At 47.9% G+C, this 23,564-nt stretch overlaps 1 protein-coding gene across 17 annotated transcripts in view; it reads left to right on the forward strand.

Annotated features, from left to right (window-relative positions):
• MYT1L (myelin transcription factor 1 like) overlaps positions 1–23,564 on the forward strand; it is a 351,165-nt gene that overhangs the window by 114,968 nt on the left and 212,633 nt on the right. For all 17 annotated transcript variants that reach the window (XM_053924170.1, XM_053924160.1, XM_053924168.1 and 14 more), the window contains exon 3: positions 19,192–19,316. The gene's annotated coding sequence lies outside the window, so the exon portion shown is untranslated. The remainder of the gene's footprint in view (positions 1–19,191; positions 19,317–23,564) is intronic.

Here is a 23,564-nt window from a genome sequence, read left to right on the forward strand (position 1 = left end):
TGCCATCACCGAAACTCGTGATGTATCTTGTGACGAATCTCGTGGTGCTCGTGATAACTCACCAGCACCAGACCGCTGGTGAGTTATTTTTAGTTCTTACTCTTGTCTTTTCTTACAATCTGCCAGCTACAAGTAGCTTGCCAAAGATTAGATTATAGATTGTATGGATTGATAACATATCCCAGAGCATCACAGATAGGAATATGGAGAGCAAAGCTTGTGTGTTTACCTCATTTAGTCAATTTAAAAGGTCAGGACACTGAGCTATGGCAGACCACGGGCGGCAGTATGAAGAGGCTGGCATTCTGCCGCCCAGGTGCATGATTTCACTGTGTTTTGAAACATTTAAGCGTTTTCATGTTTGTTAATCAGTGAATCTTTTTGGCAAAGGTGTAGTCTTCATCTTCAAATTCCAGAGAGACAAAATGATGTTCCTAATCCAAACACAGACGTTAATACCTGAACACAGTGGGGGTGCACGTTTCTGAGTGTGGAACTGGGAGCTCTGACTTGAAAACATCAGGATTCCCAAGCACATTAGTGTTAACAGACAGGGTTTGAAACCATGACTTACGGATTCGCATGTCAACTGCACTTAGCTCCCCAAGGGAGGGGCCCCACTGGGGCAAACATGGACTCTGCTCTGGTCCCAGACTGCAGCAGTTGTCACCCTGTCCCAGATCACAAGACTCCGTCCCAGACCTTGGGGCTCCCATGGCAGAGGACAGCTCCTCCTTCACAGTGGAGGACCATGGAGGCTCCCAGACAAGGCTCTGTGCTGTGCTGGGGTCAGTGGACACTCAGGGGAGACACTGGAGAGATGAATGAGACATTTGACATGGAAGCCTGAAAACAGGGCCAGGCTACTGAATCCAAATTCTGTGTGTGACGCTGTCTGCCCACTGCTGGTGACAGCAGATGTCTCTTTGTGCTGTGTGCATCCAGGAGGGTGAAGACCAACAAGTAACACTGGTTAAAAGGGTGAAGAAAAAGAAGCAAAGGCTGTAGTTGTGATTTGGAGTCATCTTCCTAGATATCGTCCATGTGTTACCTTACTGCTCCTTATGACTGTTGTATGAAGTGCATAGTGGGGGGCTGAGTCCTAGATGGTGTGTTTCTGCTAGCCCACGTTCCAAGTGTTATCTGCATGGAATTAATTTTCTGTGAAATACTCATATATTTATAGAATAATATGCAGTGATTCAGGCCAGCATTTTGATTTTAGAATTCAACACTGGTGGGAGCACCGTGGCAGGATGCTCAGCAGAATGGTGTCTGAAGAGGAGCCTCCTGGCTCTGGAGCAGGATGCACCCCACCACGTAGAAGTGTCTAGGAAGAGGCAGATTTCTACTGCACGTGAGCAGGAACAACTGGCTCTGACTTCCCTCCAGGTAGGGACAGTGTCTGTTTTTGCCTCTCATCTCATCCGTAGAACACGCTTAGGGTCTGGTGCAGAAAAGGACTTCAATAAACGTTTCAGGGTTGAGTTAACAGACTGTACTGGAGTCTGTGCTGCAGCACCTTGCCGCGTTTGGTGGGGGCTGCAAGACGGACTTCACGAAGCCTAGGCTAACGTGAGCCCTGAAGATTCTTCCTCCATGCCATCTCCTGCCTGAAAGGACGAGGAATGGGAAATGGGGATTTAGGGGAACCTGAGACAGAAAATCAGACATGGATGCCCAAGTAAGGCTCTGTGCTTTTGTATCTACATAGTCAGCTTTTCCTGCTGCTTATTTACACACAGCTGGCTTCAACACAGTCACAGACTCTGGGTCAGGCAAAGCCCTGGCCCAGCCTTCGTGCACTGGAGCAGGTGCACTGCTCACCCCCAGCCAGGTTCACAGAGCAGCGCTTTGTCTCCACCCAGTGGCCTCTTCCTCCAGGGACATGAAGTCGGGGGCATTGTGTCACCTCCCCTGGTTAAGCTGGATTGAAGAGGACATCACAGGGTGACCTCGCAGAATCTTCAGGACATGGTGCTCTGACATTCTTCCAGGGCCTCTGATCCCAGCAAAAAATGGGTGGGATTGGCTGGATAAACTCGGCTCTGACAAGCCTGTTCTACTCTCTCCTATGACCTGATTTTTTACAAGCTGTCCCCTAAAAAGGATCTGAGATGCAGAAAGTTTTTAGGCTCTCTCATCCTCATCCCCCTGCATCCTGAACCACTGAAGGAAGCAGTCCATCAACTCCCAAGGTTTCTGGAAGTATCCCACGCATGACATGGCCTTCAGTCGCCCAGCAAGACCTCACTTTATGCATTTCAGACAATTAAGAGTCTGCTATGTGCTCGAATGTGCACCGGGGGTCTTCAAAACATTTTAGTCATCTGTTCTGAGATACGACAACCCTGTACCTCATTCGTTCACCATGCACTTGTTATCCTGTCTTCACTGGTGCCACCCATTTACCAGGGAACAAGGTGGGCAAGTCCTGAGCTTCAGGGAGCTGTATTCCTGTATGGGAAGAGAAGGAAGAAAGAAACATAACTACAGGAAAACTGTAGGGCTGGTACAGAGAGTGGGCCATAAGCCTTTTCCATAGAGAGGGGCAACATTTAGGCATGGAATTGGTGTTTCTGGTAGAAGAACGAGCATGTGCAAAGGCCCCGAGTCAGAATAAAGAGAGTGTGTGTGTGTGTGTGTGTGTGTAAGAAACCACAAAACCAGTGCCTTAGAGCAGTGGTTAGAACAGGGTCCTTTATACTCTTTATGTTCTCAGGACTTCAGTTTTGTTTATGAGACTCACAGCTACCATATTAAAATAAAAATGACTTTTCTTAAAATTTACTTTAAAATAGCAATTTAAAACCTCATCACATGTTAATATAACTAATATAGTTCTATGAAAGATAACCATACTTTTCATAACAAAGCAAATTATCAAAAAAGTCATTGTTTCACATTTATAAAGTCTCTTTAATGCCTTTCTGAATGGAATAGCTAAGTTCTCATCGGCATCTGTAGTCAACATATTGCATTAAATTGACTGGAACTAGGAAGGTAATCCAGTTAGATGAGGGACAACCTCACAAACTCGTTGATAGGGCCAAAAGGACCCTTCAGAGTGTCTTGAAGCCCACTTTGGGAACTGCTGTGGTAGACCACTGTAAGTAATGTCAGAGTTGAGGGAAGGATGGGTCAGTTCTTTATGACCCTAATAAAGAGAGTAGGTTTGGGAAGCCTCCAATTTAATAAGAACCCCCTGAAGGATCCTGAGAGGGAGAGCTGCCTAGTTGAACTTTTAGAGAAGTGGTGTTCTGCTGGGTGGAGGGTAGGTTGGAGGAAGAAGGAATGGACTTGGAGGAGCCAGTCATGGGGCTGTTCTGGATGGTGCTGGGGAGGCTGGTGGCAGTAACGTAGGTTTACTTCTCTCATTGTAGTTTCAGGAAGTGGACGTGTTCGCGTGTAGGGATGTATAGAGAACCTGCCAAGTAACTGCACATCCTGGTCTCGGTGACCAGCACACTAGGGGGATTAGATGCCCACATGTGGCTTTTGTATTGCAATTTTGCCTTGGAAGTGGACTTCAAAAATGGCATCACCCAGAACTTGGACCTACTTGGATTTGGCCAGCTCCTCAGCCAGATGACTGCTTCTCTCGTCTTCCTGAATTCTTGCCACTTCCCATGAGCAAGAACTAAGAAAACAGGAGCCACCTACTGGCCACAGAGCCCCAGAGAAGGGGTGGAAGGGGCACTGACCTGCCGATTCCCACCGACTGCTCCTGGGGCAGGCCGGGCTGCTTGCCTTCCAGGCCCAGTGACTCAACTTGGACACGCAGGGGCCTGCACGTGGACAGGCTGGCTCTGCGTGCTGCAGGTCTTGGTGCAGCTGCGGTCTGCACGTGAGCCTGCTCGTAGGCCAGCCTGTGCTCCAGCCAGTGGGCTGTCTAGGCAGTGGTGGAGGCCCACGGGCTGGGCAGGGCTGTACTCTCAACCCTGACCAGACAGTGGCATCTTGCCCGAGGCCTTGACCCAGAGCAGAGTTAGGTTCTGTGGTGGGCTGTCATCATAGCAGCAACATGTTAGCAATGCTGGGGAAAACGTGCTTTGTGTTTAGCACCTACGTAAATGCAGGCGTTTTAGTATAGGAAGGAACTGGGCGTGTCAGTGTGTGTGAGTAACTCCTAGTAGTAAAGAGTGTGTTTGCTTTTAATGCACAGGCTTTGTTCAAAGACAGTTAAGGATTGCAATCGCGTGAGGACATCCCCGTCTCCAGAGGACATTTTGAACTGGATATTTGATATTTTAATGTAGACATAAGCAATATATATTTAAAATAAATATAAAATATTGCATATGATATATAGAGGGAAAACTTGTCTTAAAATGCTCCTAAGTTGGCTCTAAAATAATAGAAATAAAAACCAAGAACACACTCAGTACATCCAGCCTGGGTGAACCTTCGGGAACATCCTTCAGAAGGAAGGAAGGATTCAGGAGGGTGAACAGACGGTGCACAGGACCGGGCAGCCCTGGCCGCCTGCACGAGCGCGTTTGTGTGGGGTTGAGTGATGGGTGTGCCGGTGGAGTGTGTCTGACTTTTGGAGACTTATTTTTAGCTGGCTCTCAGGTACTTAACCCTCCCTCCTTTCTGCAGCTATTTTTACTCCCTAGAGCGTGTCCCCTCTGCACTTATCGCTGTTGCCTCTAGTTCCTTTCCACTGGGTTCAAGTTGGCTTCCTCTCTTCTCAGTCCATCAATACATAGCTGATTTGGAGCTGAGCTCTGTAATAATCAGCCTTTCAGCAGCCAGCTCCACTCTTGCCTCGTAATTAAGGCCTGATGGTTGTGTTGACGGCAAATGGCTTTGTTCTCGCATCCCCAGGCTTGATTGCTGGTTCTCTCCTCACCTGAATGTGACCCACTCTGCATTGTGCCCTGATTGCTGCGGTGCCCGTAATTGCAGCCCTGGCGGATGACATTTCCGTGCAGCACACTCCGCACAGCTCCTCAGGGAGCTGGCGGATTGACGGCTGGGGAAGCTCATCAAACGCGGATTTAGGAAATGCCTCTGAGAAGGTGGGAGCCCAGGACCAAATATCAGCGCTTTCCCTTTGACATTTGCTTTTACATGAAGGACTAGGGCCTGCAACCTGTTTTACCTTCTGTCTGCAATCCAAGAAAAGGCTGGATTTTACGATTCTGAATTGTTTTTAGGTTCAGTAAGGGCAGGCCTAGGTAATACCTTTTTAAAAAACTCTTTTATTCTTTGTTTCTCAAAAGGAGGGGAGGTTCGAAGCAAATAAAATGCGAAGGGACTTTTCTTCAGTCAGATGGAACAGTACATTGCGTCAAATTCGTGTGTAACTTTAATTGTCTTAACCAAATCTCATTATGGCTGAAGTCATAGAAGTCACTAAGAGAAACATTTAAATCATGGATAGCTTTCTATACTTGAGAGCAGGTGAGGTTACCCAGTCAAACTTGGTGCTTAGGCATGAAAAGAGCTGCCCACAGAGGTGGGATGTTTGTCCAAGACCACGAAGTTCATACAGAACAGAGCCAGAACCAGGGCTCACATCTTCCAAAGGCTCAAGGGAGCTCCCACATCCCCTGGAGCCTCGTGCCCGGTGCATGCTTGCCCCCGATCTCATCCAGCGCGTTCCCGTGCCTGCGCCGTGCCTGCTCGTTTGTCCTGCACCGCTGCCGCCGCTGCTCTCGTGCGCAGAGATAATTAGCCTTCCTCTCCTGATGGCTTTGCCTTTGTTCCGATGTCACCGGGGACAGGCTGAAGGGCATGGTGGGAGGGTCCTCACATGCTGAGGTCTGGGCCAGATCCCACTGCAAGGCCACCAACCTGTCCTCACCTTCAATTTCTCCACCAGAGTGCATAGTGTAAACTGGTTGTCATTTCTTGTATATATAATTTTAATTTTCATATAAACTTACTCAAAATGTCTACATTTTTAATTGGATTTTGTTATACAGATGGATTTTAAAACTAATTACATGAAAGAATAAAACAAGAATTTTCACAGACGTATTTATCAAGAAAAGGTAAAGACCCCAGATTGCAGTCTCACATTACAGTTGTGGCTGTGTGCACGCACCCTTGTTCACACACCGGTGACGTGAAGAATGGGCTGGCAGTGCGTGAGCACCTTCATGTGGGAAAGTGTCGTGGGGCCGGGGCACCTGCTCCCTGCTCAGGAGTGCCTGTTATAAGAGGAGCTGGAGTGTGGTTCCGAGAACCCTGCGCACTGCTGCGCAGAGCCGGCTTCTCCCACTGCCCTGCCCTCCGAGACCCCACGGGCACCGTCCCCCCAGAGCAGCTGTGTGCAGTGGAGCGCGTGCCTGGATGCGGCACTGATGCGGCCCAGAGGCCCAGGTCTCGGTGTGGCTGGGTCAGGTTACCTCTCCTTCTGTGAGGAGGCACCGCCTCTCGGGAGCAGTTGTGCTTCGCTCGTGGACCTGTTTCCCCAGTGAACTTACTCCTCTGGACGCTGCTCCCGTTTTGTCCACATACGAGTTACTGCAGGGGGTTACTTTTGTGAGGTCGGTTCTTTTTCCCTATTGGACTCCCCTGTGAGTTGACAGGAGAATGAAGCAGATCACTTTTCAAGTGCCTGTCTCCCCCCCCCCCCCCCCCGCCCGGAGTAGTTTCTAATTATTTTAACTGTACTGTCTAAATAAAAACAGACTGGAACACGGTTATTGGATGCTCATGAGACAGTTGTTGGCGGATCCCTGGGGAGCTGGCAGTGGGCAGGCGCATTCTGAAGCTCCAGCCATGTTTTCTCAGTCACCCTGACAACCTTTCCATGGCAGAGAGTGTTCCCAACAGTGTCCCTACTTCCCAGGCGACAAAACTGAAGCCCACAGAGGGGAGCTTACACCGAGTCCCCAGGTAGTGGTGGGGTGGGTGGTGGCCCTTAAGTGCTGTTTGCAGAGCTTCGAACTAAAGCTCTGAGCTGTGAAGTCTCTTCCCAGAGTCCTTCTGAGATCCCTGTCACCTCAAGTCCCCAGTTGCACAGTGAGATGTGTGCCATCCACTTCACGCTGTGACTGCGCTTGTCTGTCATCACCGCTAAAGGGGCGGTGATGTTCCATTACAGAGAGAGACAGCACTTGCCTGTGGGCTTGTGGGGTGCAGACTGGAATCCAGGGTGAGGCTGCTCGGAAGAGGCTGGGCAAACGGGTGCAGGATGTTTTGTCTGGAGAGGTGGTTTTCAATAACATCACCCTGTGAAACAATTTCAGATTTCCTAAAGTTCAAAAAATACTACTTTGCTACCTAAACTCAACATTTTAAAATTTAGACATTTAAAATGTGTCTTTGCTTAAAAACGAACGTCAGCGGGCGGGAGCCCTGAGGTCTTCCTCCCAGGTTTTCTGCTGACCTCTGGGCAGCACCAACCATTGTTGCTTTCTCGTCTGTGTGTTCACACCGCCCGGGCTCTGGCCGCTCCTCACTCGCCGTCTCTTTGGAGCTTGTACATGTGTTTACACTGAAACTATCTCTGCTTATCATCTAGTGATGGTATGTTTGGGGGACACAAAATGTGACTTCCTAGTCATTATCCTGTAGGTAAATACTTGCAATATTTTCCAAGTTTTCACAATGTGAACATCCTTAGTTTGGTCCGTATTGTTCACATTACCTCCCTCCCTCCCTTCCATTTCTTCCTTCTGTTTCCTTCTCTCTTTCTTCTTGTTCTAAGAAGTTAAATTATTAGGCAAAGACATAACATTCATAAAAGTTTTTAAGTCATAATTTATCAAAAAGAAATTTACCTTTGTACATTTCTGTAGATTTTAACTATGTGTTCAAACTGTGTTTTTCTAGTGTGTATTTTGTAAGTAACTGTGTCTGGAGTCTTGAACTGCCGTATGTTGATGACCTTCACAAACAGCTACAACTTTGGAGAACATTCACAAAAATATGATTTATTCCTTACACATCGAGAATCTTCTGACCCAGCCATAACTTCACAGGGCCAACAAGAATTGTGTAATTTTAAACATCCGAAGGGTTCCTCTCTTTCAAGCTTTGTGAACAGAGAGATTTTCTCTCTTTTTTTTGGTCTTTTTAAATATATTTATTGATTATGCTATTACAGTTGTCCCATTTCCCCCCCCCACTCCACTCCATCCTTCCCACCCCCTCCCTCCCACATTCCCCCCCTATAATTCATGTCCGTGGGTCATACTTATAAGTTCTTTGGCTTCTACATTTCCTACACTATTTTTACCCTCCCCCTGTCTGTTTCCACCTATCATCCATGCTACTTATTCTCTGTACCTTTCCCCCTCTCTCCCCCTCCCCCTCCCCTATTGACAACTCTCCATGTGATCTCCATCTCTATGGTTCTGTTCCTGTTCTAGTTGTTTGCCTAGTTTGCTCTTGTTTTTGTTTTAGGTGTGGTCGTTAATAACTGTGAGTTTGCTGTCATTTTTACTGTTCCTATTTTTGATCTTCTTTTTCTTAGGTAACTCCCTTTAACATTTCATATAATAAGGGCTTGGTGATGATGAACTTCTTTAACTTGACCTTATCTGAGAAGCACTTTATCTTCCCTTCCATTCTAAGTGATAGCTTTGCTGGATACAGTAATCTTGGATGTAGGTCCTTGCATTTAATCTTGGGTAATGTAATGATGATGTGCCTTGGTGTGTTCCTCCTTGGGTCCAGCTTCTTTGGGACTCTCTGAGCTTCCTGGATTTCCTGGAAGTCTATTTCCTTTGCCAGATTAGGGAAGTTCTCCTTCATTATTTGTTCAAGTAAGTTTTCAATTTTTTGTTCTTCCTCTTCTCCTTCTGGTACCCCTATAGTTCGGATGTTGGAATGTTTCAAGGCGTCCTGGAGGTTCCTAAGCCTCTCCTCATTTTTCTGAGTTCTTGTTTCTTCATTCTTTTCTGGTTGGATGTTTCATTCCTCCTTCTGGTCCACACCGTTGATTTGAGTCCCAGTTTCCTTCTCATCACTATTGGTTCCCTGTACATTTTCCTTTGTTTCTCTTAGCATAGGCTTCATTTTTTCATCTGTTTTTCGAACAGATTCAACCAATTCTGTGAGCATCTTGATAACCAGTGTTTTGAACTGTGCATCTGATAGGTTGGCTATCTCTTCCTCGCTTAGTTGTATTTTTTCTGGAGCTTTGAAGTGTTCTGTCATTTGGGCCATTTGTTTTTCTTTTTTTTTTGTCTTGGCGAGTCTGTTACTTTAAGGGGCGGAGCCTTAGGTGTTCACCGGGGCGGGGTAACGCTGGTCGCTACGCTGGTCGCTGCGCTGTGACGCTGTACGTGGGGGAGGGGCCGAGAGGGAGCAATGGCGCCCGCCTCACTCTCCTCCGGATTTCAATCTTTCACTCCGCTACCCACAATCAAACTGGGCCCCTCTGGTGCTGGTTCCCGAGTGGGTGGGCTTGTGCACACTCTAGGCCCCTGTGGGTCTCTCCAACAACCTCTCCTGTGAGGCTGGGAGTCTCTCCTGCTGCCGCCCCAACCCCCAGGGGCGTTTTCAATCGGAAGTCTGAGGCTTTATTTCCCCGAGCTGGAGCCCTGGGTTGTGCGGTCTGCTTCACTCCCTGCCGTTCGCCCGGTTTATCTGTGCGCGAATGTGGTGCCGTGGGGTCTGCTAGTGGTCAGACTGCCTGCGCTGTTTGTCCCACACTCCGCCAGTCTCAGTCACGCGAGTCCTTTCCACCCCCGTGCCCGTCTCCGCCCCTCCTACCGGTCTGGATGAATGTTTATTTTCTATTTCCTTGGTGTCGGTCCCCCTTGCCGTTCGATTCTCTGTCAGTTCTGGTTGTGCGAGGAGGCGCAGTGTGTCTACCTACGCCGCCATCTTGGTTCTCAGAGAGATTTTTCTCTGTCATGTTGTCATTGGAGCCATGAAAACCAAACAAGCGTCGTAAATGCCCACTGCCTTCTGGCCCGACGTGCAGAGCATGCTGGACTGTGAGGCAGGAGGCTCGCTGCTGGACTCCATCTGGTCAGTGCCAGCCCTGCGGCTCTGTCCTCGGTGCCTCACCCGTCTCCCCCGCCACTCTTTTCTCATGGTGACTTCTCTGAAAGCTGGGAGACCCTGCAGTGGTTCCCTGTCACCCTCAGGACCTGCTGCCCCACGCAGTTGTCTCCTTGCTCTGTGTCCCCTGCTGCCCCTCCCCAGAGACTTCGCCTGTCCCTTCCTTACCTCAGGTACTTCAAACCACTACAAGCTCGGCCGTCCACTCCTCCGAGACCCCCAGCTCCTGCAGCAGAGCCAGTTCACCTCAGTGGTGACCCCACGTGCTCTGTGCACACCTCCACCGTGGCGTTGCTGACCAGCACATGGTGATCAGTGTCCGCATCTGTCTCCTTCCCCACTCCTCGAGGGCTGGCCTCCCTGCTCAGCACCCCGGCTCCTGGTCTCTCTTTCTCAGGTGTTATCATCAGCTCAGGTCCTGCCAGCCTGGGGTGAGCTGTCTCTGTGCTGTGCATTACTGGTGTTGGGTGGAGAGCCAGGGATTCCCAAAGTGTGCCTCCTTCCCAGGGCCCAAAGGGAGATGCCTACTGCCTGCCGACAGCAGCCAAATGAAGCAGAGGGCATGCCTCTCTGGTCACTGCCAAGCATCGAATGTGCCACAATGTTGCACTTTAATAAATCCGGGCAAAATATGCTTTTAGGTCTCCCAACTCTCCTGAAAGCCCACATCCAAATCCTTGTAATCACTGCACTCTGGTGTTCTCCCTTGTCTGTCGAAACGAGAAATTGAAAATGAGAGTTGAGTGAGTGAGTGAGTGAGTGAGTGTGTGTGTGAGAGAGAATAAGTGAGAGAGAGAAAAGATCGATGGCTGGCCCACACCAATGCAAAAAATATTTTTTGAATCAATAATGACTTAAAATATTAGCTATTCTAGGATCTTGTGTACTTTATGAAGACAAATTCTTTTTAAAAATTAATGTTCATCCCTGGCTGGTGTGGCTCAGTGGTTGAGTGCCAGCCTGTAAATCAAAGGGTTGCAGGTTCGATTCCCAGTCTAGGGCACATACCTGGGTTGTAGGCCAGGTCCCCAGTAGGAGGCATGTGAGAGGCCACCACACATTGATGTTTCTCTACCTCTCTTTCTCTCTCCATTCCCCTCTCTAAAAAATAAATAAATGAAATCTTAAAAAAATAAAAAGAAGAAATTAATGTTCAAAGGAATGGCTCTCCAGTGTGGTGGTTTTGGGGGCTGGCGCAGGCACTGGTCCAGCTACTGTATCTAGAGCCGAGGTCCTTCTCCAGCTCCTCGAAGCCTGTCCCATGGGCAGCTGTGTCCTGTCTCCCTTGCAGACAAGGCCCTGAGGGCTCTTTTCCTTGATCGCAGTTTCCTAGGTGCAGTGGCGCCAGATTGGGCGGCACTGACAGCCACTCTGGAAGTGTGTCCCACAGGGCACCGGGGGGTTGGACTTCTGCACGTGTCTGGGTAGTGAGCAGGGTTCTCGTCCAGGCTCCGAGATCTCAGGGAGGCTCCTTCCTAAATATCCGTTTTCTCGGAAAGCAGAGTTCACAATGCCTCGTTTGCCCTGTCCTCAGGGTTGTCTTTTTTTTTCGTTTAAAGATTTTATTTATTTATTTTTAGAGAGAGGGGAAAGGAAGGAGAAGGAGGGAGAAAACATCAAGTGTGGTTGCCTCTCACGTGCCACCTACTGGGGACCTGGCCTGCAACCCAGGCATGTGCCCTAGACTGGGAATCGAACTGGCGACCCCTTGGTTCACAGGCCTGCACTCAATCCACTAAGTTATGCCAGCCAGGGCTTCAGGGTTGTCTTGAGGACCAAATAAAATTATTATCATGAAAATCCTGTCACTTGGAAAGGTCTTTTCTCTCACTTGGGAAGCGGGTAGTTGGAGGGTACGCTGACAGAGGAAGGGACACGTTTCTTAGCCTTCCTGTGACCGCCTTGTAGATGCTGTGCTGTGCATTCTGGGGAGCCAGCAGGCCCTCCCCACGTCTTTGGCATCACCACTCCACCAGAAGTGAAGGGTGCCCCATGTGCCCATGCCCTTAGCATTGGAGCTTTCTGGTGGAAACGTGCAGCCTGGGTTTAAATTGAACTAATAACATATTTAAGTCACACTCTGCAATCACAGCCCTTGACAGACAGTAATTTGTATAGATTCTAAGAGGGGGATCGCTGCTGCAATCCTGGCTGTCTACCTTCGGATCCCCTGCAGTTTTGTGCAGTTCAGTGAGCAATTAATCGCATAATCCCATCCGTGAAGTTGCAGCGTCTCAGAACCAAGAGGAGCTACAAACACTCTCACGAGCACATACATACCTGTGTCCAGTTGTCTGGCACACACATTCACTCCTAACACAGACAACTGATTCCAGCAGAGGTGTGCTCTCTCCTTGTCTTTCCTGGTGCACAACCTCCTCCTCTTTTCAGAAATGGTGCTGTGTAAATGTGTGTCCCTCCCAAATTCACATGTTAAAATCCCAACCCCCAAGATGACGGCCTTAGGAGGAGGAGCCTCTGGGAGGTGATTAGGGCAAGAAAGTGAGTTGGACCCCTGCCCTGAGCCTAGCGAGCCCAGAGAGCTTTCCGGCCCCTTCCACCATGGGAAGACCCAGGGAGATGCCCGCAGTCTGGAGGAGGGCTCCTCACCTGAGTGGGCTGGCACCCTGACCTGACCTCCAGCCTCCAGAGCGTGTGAGGAATGAATTTCTGTTGTTCATAAGCCACCCAGTCTGTGGTATTTTTGTTACAGCAGCTCAAGTAGACTAAGACAAACGGCTTATATTTTTCCAATGGGCAGTAAATACTTAGAAGTAGCTGGTATGTGCTGAGTACTTGCTGGGACCATGAGGAACTCACAGACTAGTAAACATCTTCTGTGTGGCTGAGGAGCTCATAGTTCACTTACTGTCGTTATTAAAATTAATTCATTCAACAAACTGCCTCTCTTTTGGCCCCTGTGATATAAAGATGAACAGATGCTGTCTCTGACTTGGGGAAACTTCCATCTTTTATAACAATTACAAAAGCAGCAGCCAACACAAGAAACAACTGAAGAGTCAGCCAGGGATGTCAGATGAAATGTAGACATTGATGTCCGTGGTCCATGGTCTGTTAGGACTGGCTGGAGGGTAGCCATGGCCATAATTCAGAAATGATGACCTCCTCCTCAGGGATGGAGTGACCTGGGAAGTCTCTGAAGAGATAAAGGGCCACATTTGATCTAAGGGCTGAGAAATCTTTGATATTTAAATAGAATGATGTGGCCCAAAGTGAGAAAGTGTGCTTGCTCTGTGCATGAGAAAACACAGTGTCTAAACTGAAGGTCACACAGGGCAGTAGTGCAACTGAAGACTTAAGAGAGCATTTATCACCAAGCTTTACAAGACCTTGGAATCCAGGTTAAGGAGGAGGTTTTTAGTTCCAGCTCTGCTTGTTATTAGCTCTTACTAAAGCTATGCTCACCTGCCAAATGGGTATAAGTTACAAGTTTGTGTGTGAAACACTTCGAAGTGTGATACATGTGTAAGGTATTACAATGATACTAGTATTACTGAGTTGATTTATTGTTGAGCAATGGTTTGACATAATAGAAGCAGTAGTTTTAAAGATGCTCCTCACAGGGTGGGGAGAGGAGGAACAGGGTTAAGGGATCCAGGTGGAGACGGTGACGTGGACTCAGCCGGGAGTGATTAGGATCCAGAACAGCGCATGTGCAGGGAGAGAAAGGATAGCAAGATGAGGTCTCTGAGTCCTTAATTGGGCTTTATTTAGACACTGCCTACTGGAAAGCTTATATTTCAGTAAAACCACTTATTTCACCTGTGGGCAGAAGGGACAAGTTGGAAAGCCCTAGTGGGTGGAACTAACCACTCTGGGACCAGATCCTGCAGGGGCCTGCCAGCACCAGGTACGTGAGGATTCATTCCCGAGATCCTAAACTCACACCCAAAGCCTCCAGACAGGAAATGCCTGTGAGCAGTGAGCCGCAGACCCCGACGGCCTGCTCTGGGCCAACGCCAGTCCTCACCCTTACGTGCCACCTGAGTGTTATCCATGTGCCCTGAAGATCAAGGCGTGGTGGCCATTAATAAATGGGTTGAAAGTAGTTCTTAGATTTCTCTACAGTGGTTTTCACACAGTTCCAGGAAGGTCCTTGTCCCGAATCTGCTCCTCATTCCCACGTCAGCTCAGGCAAGTTACTTAGCTTTTCTGGGCTTCAGTGTCCACGTTCTCAGACAGAGGGCAGGCTGCACCTAGACCATCAGGGCTACTTTCATTCCAATGTTCAGGGCCTCCCAAAGCTGTTCTCTGTGTGTGTGTTGCTGTGGCTGGGCCTTGGTGATAAATTCTAACTCTGCACAGGTGCCCGTCGGCCCACAGCCAGCCTGACGAGGTGGGGAGCCCGTGACCCACACTGCTGGTGGCCCTGGGGCTGGCTCAGCCGCTGGAGGGCAGGTGCTGTCCAAACAGCCCTCCCTTCCTGACATAGCACTGAGTGGCCTTTGTTTTAATTGCCTCTATGTTTAATTGCCTACCTATATCATTCTGCTTAATCGGGAAGAATATTTTCTAATGAGCTAAGATGATCTAATGGGGCCAAACTGTGATTTCATGCAGCATTGTTGATGGTGTGCAAACAGTCAGCAGATCCCAGAACCAGTCACAGATGCGCTGTGAGCAGTGAATGGTTTGGGTTCTGGAGAGTTTCAAGTTGTTTATAATTATTATGTGACTTTGGAAGTATAATTTTTAACCTGAATTTGTTAATCATTCTTTATAGCAATTGATACATAACTTCTAAAAATAGATATGTGAAATATTTTTCAGTTTATTTTATTACATAATGTTACATGAACGTGCTTTACCACTAAAATATAAATAACGAAATCTTTAAGTGAAAGTCCTTCTTAATCATCAAAATCCTACTCCTTTCTCCAAAGATAATCTCTGTTAACCATTGGGTCTCTACCCATTATAAACATTGTCCAGGTGCTCACATGTGCACACATGTGAATATGAACCACACTCTCAATGTCATCTGTGTACTCGTGTGCACACACACGAGTATGAACTACACTCTAAACTGTCCATGTGCTCACATGTGCACACAGGAATGTGAACTACATTCTAAATGCCCATGCACTCACGTGTGCGCACACACGTGAATATGAACTACACTGAACACTGCCCGTGTCCTCACGCGTGCGCACATGCGAGTATGAACTATGTTGTCGGGGTCTCCACTTGCACCGTGTGCCTTGGTGGGGTGAGGTGTGCTGCTGTGCACTGTCCTCCACCTCTTTGTTCTGCGACTTGGAGACTCTGCCCTGTGAAGATGTGCTCACCAGTCCTAGGTGATTCTTCATAACCCAACCAGTCCACCACTGAGGGTTTCTACTTTTATTATTTACCGCAGTGCACCAAACGGTGTTATGTGAGAATTGTTAGGCTAAGGATTGCACATTTTAAATTGTTACCCACACTGCTGAATTCCTTACAAGCTTGTTCTTTCACCTCTGCACGACCTCTGCCGTGTCCTGCTCACCAGCTGCCACCAGCCACAGACAGGCTGCCACCTCAGCGCCTCCTTCTCTGGGCAGGGAGTCCGCGGAGCTCTCCCTGAACGCCCATGGTGGGGACTGAGTTTCCCTTCCGAGAACCAGTGAGTTGGTGGATTTAGTGACAGGTCTAAGAGTGGGACTACCTAGTAATCAGAGAATAGCTGGAGGATGGGTCATGAATACACCATCTTATGTATAAAAGCTCCAAATTACAAATTGCACTTCCTGGTATCCTTTATGCTGTCAGTTAACACGCTGGAGCCAGTGGTTCCCTGCTGAGAGGTTTGGGTGACACTGTGAGAAATACTGAGACTAGAAAAGCCACATGTGGGGGAAAGTCTGGGTCTTCTTACTTGTGAAAAGCACATCCCAACACTTTCAGCAGTGAAGTCATCAGGCAAACTTGTGCGGGGGGTTAGATTCAAAACACAGGAAGGAGAGGTGCGAAGTATTTGCAATGACATGAAGGTGGTTTTAAAATCTGTGTACATTCTTCTGACTTTCTATTATTAAGATATCCTCATTCATTTACTTGTTTCATTATGTATTTCCTCTTATCTCTATCTTCTGAAAATGATTGTCTGTGTTTTCTCTGGAAACTGAAAGTGCATGTATTCTGAGTGTCACGCCAGTTGGGAGTGAACTGTCCTCTCCCAGGCCTTTCCGGAACAAAAACTGGGAGCAGGGGCACCACTCACTACAAGGGGCTCCACCTGACACAGAGGAAGGCAGCATGCTGCCAAGGCAGGGAAGGCTGGTGGGAGCCGGCTGCATGCCTGGCCCCAGGGTCTACCCATCCCCACCCACCACCAGCTCGAGTCTGTGACCTGGCACTGAGGGCGGGACTGGCGGCAGCACACCTGCTCAGGGTACACCGCACAGACCTGTACTGGCACCGCCCGCACAGGCTTTGGCCTGGGCAGTGCCCAGAAGACCGCTCACAGAGCAGCAGCCCTTCTCTGGAGGTGGGGCACAGGGGACCCGCTCAGTCAGGGCCAGGGGTGCAGCTGGCACCTCGTGGAGCTCACAGAGGCCACCTGCTGCCCGAGAAGGCTCCTCTGACCATGCTGATAGGCAGCATCTGGTTCCTGTCCAGTGTCAAAACCATCTCTCATTTTTCAACCAGTCTCATGTAGAACTTCTTAGGGAGAAAACAGGGCAAGAAACACGTCTGCTACTGTGTGATCCTGCAGCAGTGGCTCAGATGGCCGCAAAGGCACACACGTGTGTTGGTCAAGCACGACTCAGTTAATCAGAGGGCCTTTTTGACATTAGACATCTCAGGAAACAACAGTGGCTGGGACAAGAATGTCCACACGTCTGTGTGCTGACACCTGCTGAGAAAGTCATGGGGAACTGCCTCCTGCTCCACGGCCCAGGGGATGGGCCTGTGATTCCCGGCCGCTCGCAGCTCTGTCTGCAGCAGCAGCATCCTGCCCTGAGGGAGGCACCAAGGGCCACAGGCCCTTGGAGAGCAGTTGCCAGTGTCAACTGACCTTGGAAGCTTTGACCACTGTGCCAACAGAGAGAGCACTCTGAGCCCGTTCACAGACAACAGGAGCACACCTCTTGTGCAGGTGGCTCACCAGGCAGGAAACCACTTAGGCGCCTTGTGGGGCATTCAGGACTTAGGTGTTTGGGTATTTTGGAGCTGAAGGAACTATTTTCATTGTCAGCTCAGACCTGTTACTGTCTGAGAGAAAGCTGAACTTCAGAGTAGTTCAGTGACTCCAAAAATACCCATACCAATGTTGGCTAAGATGGGTTTTGCCAACCTAGAGATATGCATGCATGTAGCTGTCCATATATTTAAACCATTATATTACGATTTTAAAGCCAGGCGTGTCAAGGCTTCTATGCCACCGCCTGGGTAGTATTGCTGGAGAGCAGGCTCGTGTTCCACAGAGGCCGGGTGTCAGCAAGTGTCCTCTGAGGACACACTCCTTCTCATAAGCCCTTGCTGTGCAGAAACAGAACCTCTGTGGCCCTCGCTGCTTCTCTTGTAAGCCCCAGGCTCTGAGTTGTCAGCTCTGCTGGGCATAGTTCAAGAATGAGGGTGGACAAGGCACTGCTACGTCCTGGCCTGGACACAGAGCTCACTTCTGAATCCAGGTGCTTTGTAGGGGTGCATCTGATATGAAAAGGTTTAGGGCGTTTGCTTTTGTCATCCAGAAGTTAAATGTACAAATCATGCTGTAAATAGAACAACAACTAGTATTGAGAAGAGTTTCTTGCTGACATTGTGTGCCTACATATTCTGAGCATGTGTGTGCATGCATGTGGGCCTGTGGGTGTGCACATGCATGTTTGTGCATGTCTTGAGTACTGGTAAACAGGAAGAGATCACAAAACACAGTTATCAAAGATTTTTGAGTGTAGATGGCTCAAAATTACAAACGTGTAAATGAAATCACAAACCACAATTTGTATTAAAAGCTTAACATTTTGAAATCTTATAACTCTAATGAGTGGAAACTCTGACACAAAACAAACATTAAGTCTTATTCTATTTTTCAACCTTGATATTTCAGGGTAATTTTAAAACCCTTTTAGCCTCATGTGCATATTTCTGAGTCATTCTGTTCTTTACGTACTTGATTTGGTAAATCTTTATTAGGGAAAATAATAAAATTTGTTAGGGTTGCATTTTATAGGCTGTGTATTTTATAGGAAATTATGTATTATTTTATTTGAACCCCTCCTTGCTAAGCACCCCGAACATTTTCTTTATGTGGAGGTGGCACACAGGAAGTGGAGTGCAGTGTCTTTTAGGGGATTTATGGTAATGCTGCGCCAGTAGCTGATCCTGAACAGCATGGAGAGCCCTCAGGGCCCTTCATTTGCTTGACACACTTCACTGCTGCCCATTAACACTTCGGCTGTTATTGCCGTAGACTCGGTTTAATGAGCCTCTCTGAGTTGAGGTTTGCACCAGAAACAATAGCTTCAACCACTGAGGCACCTCCTTCTCCACTTTCGGATATTCAGTTCATCTTCCCTTTGTGATGAAAATGAATCCTCTGTTAGGCAGTAGAGATTAAAATAATCTGGGCATTTTCTTTTCCAGTTAGAAAAGATGAACCGGAATATCTGAAAGTAGTTAGTAGTTCCTAACATTGACACAATACTGCAGAGAACCTTGATAGAAAGTTAGTAAATAAATCCTAATTTACATTAATTGAGATAATGTCTTTTGTAATTGTTCTACTAAACTACAATGGAGCTGACATTTGGAACCACCCTAGTCATCTCCAGCTTATATTGTTATGAATGCAATCACAGTACTTCCAAGAAATAATTACATATTTAAAATATTTCTCACTTATTAACTTGTTTCTTAAACTGCATCAAAGTGTTGAAGAAGACAACAGTCTTAGAAATTGGCTGATAATGGGCCCGTCTAAATATTAAGTGCATTTAGTTTGAGCTTCAAACCTAGACTCATATTTTAAACTGTTAAATATCGTGGATTTCAAAGTAAAGTAACTAAGTGCTCAACAGCCCGTCTGCATGTCCATTGTGGCCTCCCTACCAGTGTTTCTGTGTGGGGTCATGGACACATTTCTTAATGTGCAGTTAGTTACCTGCCCGGAAACGTCACTCTTGATTGTTAAGTGTAATAGCACAAAGGAGAGAATTCTCACCAGTTGCTCCTTTCTTCAAGTGGTCATTATGCTGTTGTTTTGCCCTTTAGAAAATGAACCGGAAGAAGAATTGGTGAAATCATATCCAGTTGGCACCCCTGAACTCCCGACTCTGACCGACTGAGGCAGCCACGTCTGACGCAAAGAGCACTCAGCAGGCGACGACTGGGTTCAGGTACCTGCCACTCCCTACCTCATCCCACTCTTGTGGGACTGAGCACAGAGTCCTCTCCCTGGGCCCTCACCTGCTGCTCTAGTCTCTCCTGTCACTCCTCGCTGCTCCACCTCCTGGTGCCTCCTGGTGCCTCCTGGCTCTGGGAGGTAGTTAGGAGTTCTGTTGTACATCTTCTCCAAACAGACAATTCATGCCAAAAAGAGCCATTTGCAGTTAAATTAGACGATGCGTATATGGTTCTTACTGTTGAAGCTCTATAGGGCGGAGGCTGGGGAAGATGTGCACCCTCTGGGCCCAGTGAGGGGTCCTCGGGATGGCAGTGGGCAAAAGAACACTAGGCCTCAAACAGGAATATTTGTTGAATCCCTGTAAGCAAAACCCACCCTTGCTGCAAAAGTGACTGGTTACTGAAGTTAGTAATTTACTTTTAGTCAGGTGTGCTAACTGTGGCTTGGAGTGTGGTCTGGGTGACCAAGTGACTGCTGCTTGGGCAGCACAGTTTTTAGGGAGTCTCACAGGCTGGCGGTCAGCGTGATTGTAACATGACTGAACTCCCACCTGTGCCAAGTCTGTGCTTCTCATGCGTGTATGTTCTCTCCGGAGGAGCTCTGGTAGTCATCTTGGTGCCCACACTGGGGAGGCCAGGGTACACACGCGACTTGCTGGCGAAATGCTAATTTCTTAGGGTGCTCTGTGAGGAGAACTCTGGCTTTTAAGGTGCGCTATGCAGTAGTAATTTATTGGTCTGCTGACTACCCCATTTGCCTGTCTGATAAAAGAACTGCTTGCTGCCACGTGGAAATTAGTCTGGGATTATCTTCCGCATACTGCAGCTTTGTGGGTACCACCGTCTTCAGGAGCTTCAGGAACTGGTGTAATGGGTCACAGTTGTCCTGCTTGTTTCTCGTCTGCACCCACTCACTTAGCCTGGACAAACTCACTGCACTCCTTGGCTCAGTTTTGGGAAGGCATTGTGTTTAACTGTCTTTTCCCTCGAGTTAAAACATATAAAGCCTACTTACACTGAGTGTTAAATTCACACTTGAGTTTAAAGTCAGTTGAAGTTTCTAAATTGTGGGTGTTTTATATATATAGGCTATCTTGTTTTATCTAATCTCATTTACTTTTAGTCAAAAGTTTAAAAAAATGTAATGGATTATTATAAGAGTTTAATATTTAAATGTGGGTTTGTTGAATTGACATTTCTGGCATGGAGTTAAATGTTCACATTTACATAGGTATCAAAGTAGTTTACTATAAAGCCTTCAAATACAAATCTCACCATGAATTGAGACAATTAGCTAGTTTTCAAGGAAAAATCCATGTTTATACTCAACCAGCTTGGCCTTGAATAGGCTTCTTAGTTACAGCATCACACCTGGTTCTGAAGGTGGACGGGCAACTTGGGGTTGTTCAAGGAATGAAGAGATCCCGCAGTCCCAGCAGGTAGCACCAGCCTGTCTGCATCTGACTACACGTGAGCCTGTCTCCCACTCCACAGCGGGCCCTGGGAGGGGCACACTTTCCTGGGCGTGGACAGGCGGGCCAGCCCGAGCGTCCCCACAGGCCTCCAACCCAGTGAGTCAGCAGTCCTGGCAGCGGGGGTGCCACCAGCGCTCTGTGACCTGTGTCCTATTTGCCCTGGGCCGTACTGCAGCTCAGTGGCGGCTCAGGTGTCAAGCTGGGTGATGACGCATGCCAGTCAGCGTGACAGAGCTGTGCAGACAGAACTGATGGCCATGTTGGTACTCTGTGATTTCTGGGTGTTTTCTACTCCTTAAAGGTCAGGGTTTGGCCCTGCGGAATAATTAGTATTTATTTGCTGTATGCTGTAAATACTTTGTCTATGGGTGGTGAAATAAAACAGTGGATTAAAGGAAAGAGACTAGCATTCCAAAGTGGGGATACTAATATATCCTAACGGTGGCTTCTGGGGATGGGTATAAATCTTCCTGTGACCACCTACAAAATGAAAACGTGCATGTGGCCATTGCAGCATAGCTCCGATTGGGCCCCAGGGCTCTGCAGTGGCTCCCCACGGTGCCATTCGGTAGAGCAGCCCCAGGCCACGTAGAGGCAAATGGGTGTGGCCACGTGCCCTGGACACCAGAGAAGACATGCAGCAGGCAGGTTTGGTCCTTGGGCAGGAGGTAGCCAACCAGTGGTAAGCATCTAAGTTAACAGTTCCTAAGTAACCTCAGTCACTTCTGGAAACAGAATATAACTCTTATGTTCTTTTCAAACCGTATCTCTTGCACAGTCACACAGTAGTCTAAAGTGTCTGTCCTCAAGCCCATGGCTCCACAGACAAGCACTTGGCTGCTGCGTGACTTCAGCAGTGAGACGAGCGGAGACAGAAGGTGCACAGAGCCTATCACAAGGCTGAAGAGAGCAGGTCTGTGATATCTCTGGAAGTCAGGGCGGCACCCGAGAAACCTGTCACATTTAAAGAGGAGACAATTTTCTAATATTTTTCATGTTTATATCAACCTGTCTGCCAAGGAATATCCTGAAATCATCCTGAGGGGTCTGTGGGACATAAAATCTAATTAAAACCATTACCCAAGGGTAGTATCCCTCTTGGATCCACAGGGAGTGGTGTGTGTCAAACCCCCAAACCAAAAGAAGATATACCCCACAGAGTGACCAGTGACACGGTGTCAGGAGTCCGTGCCACAGTGCAGGGCCACTCCACGCAACTTGAGCAAAAGGGACCCTCAGCTTTCCCAAATGCTCTCTTAACTCCAAAACAGAAATACAGGGAATGCGCTGAGTAAAACGCCAAATGCAAAAGAGAACTATTTTAAGGTGCGGTATATCATGTATCAGAAGCATGAAGAAGGGGTTAATCTTGGAAAAAGACGTGAATGATGCATAGGTTAATTTTTAAGAGGCTATTTTATGAATGTCTCAAACTTTTTGTCTTATTTGGGATGTGAATTAGTAGTATTTAGTCAAAATGCAGAACATTCATTGACGTGGCCCACAGAAATGATGTGTTAGAGTGCGTGTATCTTTAAAGCAGTACTTTGATGATGAATAAAGTATCTCAGGACAGATCAGGACAGGAGGAAATGAGCAAAAGAGCAATGTTAGAAACGCTCTCCATAGACCATGCCCCTGCCGTGCTGCCCTAAACACGAGGAAAAGTCTGCTGGTCCCACCGGTAGTTTGATGTCAAGCAGAAATGTGGGTAAAAAGTCGGAAGCGGTCAGACCAGAGGACAGACGCTAACCCTATCACTATCTGTGTAATGTCGGAGAAGTTTCCCCGTCAGTTAAACAGTCATCATCGTTTCTTCTGAATTGCACTGTTATAAGGATTAAATGAGATATAAAATACATGAGGAATTAAATTTAGTCCTTGGAAAGAACAGAAGTTCAGCCAGGCAGCTGTGCTGTTTTTGAAATGGGCAGCGGGTTGCCTTCTATCAGACAGAAGTGGTTGGGCTTGCCCGCGGGCCCTGGTAGGGTTAGTACTAGAAAGAATGCAGGCCTGTGGCCTCCCCGATATTTGGGAAAGGGAGAGCTGCTGGGAGGCAGCTGATCCACAGATAGCCCAGACACATCGCTTCTGGATTTGCGGTGGAACATCCCAGGGCCCTTCCTTCTCAGCTCGGCTGCTCTGTCCAGAGCTGTTCAGTGTCAGCTCAGCATCGCAGGGCTTGGGGCTGTGAACAGCAACCACGGTGTCTGATTTGTACTCCCAGCTCTTGGCACAAAGTGGGTTTTGTGTGCTGGGCACTGGGTGGAGCTCATCCCTGAATGCGTGAATAGTCACGCCACGGCAAGGCTGGTTCTCATGTGCTTGTAACACATAAGGAGCTCACGTGGGATGACCTTGTGTGAAGAGAGGGGGCAGAACTTTCTGGGCCGTGTCCAACATTAATGTATATATACATTCACACATTTTTAGTTTAATTTTTACGGGGGGGGGGTCAAAGATGGAGGAAGATTTACCTTTCAATTTATGCCTTAATTTTTAATTTAGTTTCCTGGTGAGTGCACATACTCCGATTGTTCATGAAACCCCGCGCATTGGCTCGCACAGCTCACCTCTGGCCTTTTCCACCAAACATGCCTCTTATGTGAGTCTCTGCGGACAGAGACAGGTGCCTCTGCTCTCTGCAGACCTGCAGGTGGGAAGCCCGCTGAGTTGAGGTTATCTGTTTCCTTCATTGGTTCCCATCCTGTTTCTTACAGGTACAAGTGAAGGAGGGCAGTTAACTTATATATAAGGAAGTAAATA

Source organism: Desmodus rotundus, chromosome 5 (genome assembly GCF_022682495.2).
Source record: "Desmodus rotundus isolate HL8 chromosome 5, HLdesRot8A.1, whole genome shotgun sequence".
Lineage (NCBI taxonomy): Eukaryota > Metazoa > Chordata > Mammalia > Chiroptera > Phyllostomidae > Desmodus > Desmodus rotundus.